Raw genomic sequence first — 3,060 nt, 5'->3', positions numbered from 1 at the left:
AATCGTTCGATCGGCGCAAACCAACGCCAGCCTTTGTGAGCCACTGCTCATCGTGTATGATTGACGAACCTCATTCTCATTTCAGCCAATCACGTGCCACTTGTGAACATGGATGGGCATCTTCGCTCCTTGCTAGGGAGGGTAAAATTTTGTAGTGTGACACCCAAGCAGACGTGCCCTTGGTCGAGGCCTCGGGCACAACTTGCGTTCAAAGACTTGATGATTCACGAGATTCTGCAATTCACACTAAGTATCGCATTTCGCTACATTCTTCATTGTGGTGAGAGTCGAGATATCCATTGCCGAGAGTCATGATTTTGTTTTCTTTTTGTCTTTCAGTGACCCAAGTGCACAAGGCGCTGGCTTGCGCTTCGTTCTTTGGATTTCTAAGGTGCGTGATTCACCCGTGTGTTGGGTGTTGACACATCTCGAAACCTGAGCACCCAATGGGTGCGACGAGGAATGCTGTGGTGTGTCCACACCCCAACACCTCACAAAGGTGAGAGGCAACGCATGGGAGAGCCGTGTCAGCGGACAGGTCCCCTACCCCGCAAATCATGCGAGTGCACCCATCCTAAACACAGAACTCTGCAAGTGATGAGTCAACACACCTGAGCAAGGCAACGGGGGGTTGCGGTAGTCCCGACTTGCCATTGTCGAAATGACAGATCCCTGGCATAGTGCCGCACATGCGATCGGACCATGAAATCTGAATGGGGGACGAGGCTCGGAACCCCTCTGAACTGTAACCGAGCAGAGACCTCTCACTCTGACGTGAACATCGTTTGAAGGCACCGATCCTATTCCAGATTGCATCCGAGTGTCTCTTCTTCACCCCGTGGGGAATCCATTCTTTCAATCATGGGCATTCGTTGTGACCCTCAACCTCAACAGCACTAGACCCGTAGCTTGGTCGTCCAACACATCGCTGCAAGGCTGAGTGTCCGCACATCGCCGAGAGTTCAGAGGCGCGGAGGAGGCCAACTCCATCCCCTACATGATTTAGGGTCTCAAACCCACAATGATCCTACTGCAGGTTCACCTACGGTAACCTTGTTATAACTTCTCCTTCCTCTAAATGATAAGGTTCAGTGAACTTCTCACAATGTCACCGACAGGAACCTCCGTCGTTGTCGTGATCCGAACACTTCATCGGATCATTCAATTGGTAGGAGCGACGGGTAGTGTGTAAAAAGGGCAGGGACGTAGTCAACACGAGCTAATGACTCGTGCTTACTAGGAATTCCTCATTGAAGATCAATAATTGCAATGGTCTATCCCTATTACGATGCAATTTGGCAATATTTCCCAAACCTTTCGAGCCAGGGAGAGAAACTTGTTGGTTGCATCAGTGTAGCGTGCGTGCGGCCCAGAACATCTGAGGGCATCACAAACCTTTTATTACCTCAAACTTCCATGGCTTAGGAGGCCATAGTCCCACTAAGAAGCTGGCCGCGAAGGGGAACCTTCACGTAGCTAGTTAGTAGGCTAAGGTCTCGTTCGTTAGCAGAATTAACTAGACAAATCACTCCACCAACTAAGAACGTCCATGCACCACCACCCATAGAATCAAGAAAGAGCTCTCAATTTGTTAATCCTTACTATGTCTAGACCTGGTAAGTTTCCCCGTGTTGAGTCAAATTAAGCCACAAGCTCCACTCCTGGTGGTGACCTTCCATCAATTCCTTTAAGTTTCAACCTTGCGACCATACTCCCCCTAGAACCCAAACACTCTAATTTCTCAGAAGGTGCTGGTGGAGTCCTTAGAGCAACATCCACCGATCCCTGGTTGACATCATTTATGGTTGAGACTAGGATGGTATTTGATCGTCTTCAAGCCCCCAACTTTTGTTCTTGATTAAAGAAAACATCCTTGGAAAATGCTTTCGCAGTGGTTTGTCTTCCATAAATCTAAGAATTTCACCTCTGACAATGAATTACGAATGCCCCTGACAGTCCCTATTAATCATTACTTTGGTCCCGAAGGCCAATGAAATAGGACCAGACTCCTATCCCATTATTCCATGCTAATGTATTCAGTGTGTAGGCTTGCTTTAAGCACTCTAATTTTTTCAAAGTAACGGCGTCGGAATCGCGACCCAGCAAATTAAGGCTAGGAACTGCAACAACTTAAATATATGCTATTGGAGCTGGAATTACTGCGGCTGCTAGCACTAGAATTGACCTCCAATGGATCCTTGTTAAGGGATTTAGATTGTACTCATTCCAATTACTAGACTCAATGAGCCCACTATTGTTATTTATTTTCACTACCTCCCCGTGTCAGGATTGGGTAATTTGTGCACCTGCTACCTTCCTTGGATGTGGTAGCCATTTCTCAGGCTCCCTCTCCGAAATTGAACCCTAATTCTCTATCACCCATCACCACCATGGTAGGCCTCTATCCTACCATTGAAAGTTGATAGGGCAGAAATTTGAATGAAGCGTCGCTAGCACAAAGGCCGTGCGATCTGTCGAGTTATCATGAATCACAGAAATAGCGGGCGAGCCCACGTCGATCTTTTATCTAATAAATGCATCCCTTCTGAGAGTCAGGATTTGGTGTATGTATTAGCTCTAGAATTACTATGGTTATTCGAGTAGCAAAGTGCCATCAAAGAAACTATAACTGATTTAATGAGCCATCTCCAGTTTCACATTCTAAAATAGTTCATACTTAGACATGCATGGCTTAATCTTTGAGACAAGCATATGACTACTGGCAGGATCGACCAGGTACCTTCTAACAATGAGGGGACCCCCAAGACCTACTACAGCCAAGGGATGCCCGTCGCGATGGGAAACCAAAATTTGCATTCGCTTTGTCGTGCATCTAAACATAATCTGCCGCACAAGCAACAAGAATGACGTTCCTAGCACATGCAGGACTTGCAATGCTCAAAGATTTCACACAAGAGGAAAGTGTCCCATCATCAACCGGAGAGGGCCGAACAGGGAGCCTCAGTTCATAGACACCTGGGAAGAACATCCCATACAGAACCCTTTACCCTCGAACTTGCTATCACCACTACTTAGAAAGAAGCCTTGAGTCTGTACAAG

General features: G+C 47.0%; 1 non-coding gene and 1 pseudogene across 1 annotated transcript; both read right to left on the bottom strand.

Annotated features, from left to right (window-relative positions):
- Positions 1-157: 157 nt before the first annotated feature.
- On the bottom strand, positions 158-311 carry LOC149578925 (5.8S ribosomal RNA). Its single transcript, XR_016358119.1, has one exon. It is a non-coding gene; the product is annotated as a 5.8S ribosomal RNA (ribosomal RNA).
- A 708-nt stretch (positions 312-1,019) lies between these two features.
- LOC149578924 (18S ribosomal RNA) lies at positions 1,020-2,739 on the bottom strand (annotated as a pseudogene).
- Positions 2,740-3,060: the final 321 nt, after the last annotated feature.

The sequence above is a fragment of the Cupressus sempervirens genome, chromosome 1 (assembly GCF_028749045.1).
Source record: "Cupressus sempervirens isolate cs-2001-9-10 chromosome 1, ASM2874904v1, whole genome shotgun sequence".
In the NCBI taxonomy this organism is placed as follows: domain Eukaryota; kingdom Viridiplantae; phylum Streptophyta; class Pinopsida; order Cupressales; family Cupressaceae; genus Cupressus; species Cupressus sempervirens.
Note: the sequence above shows the minus strand (reverse complement) of the source record. Positions and strands in the feature narration are given on the sequence as shown.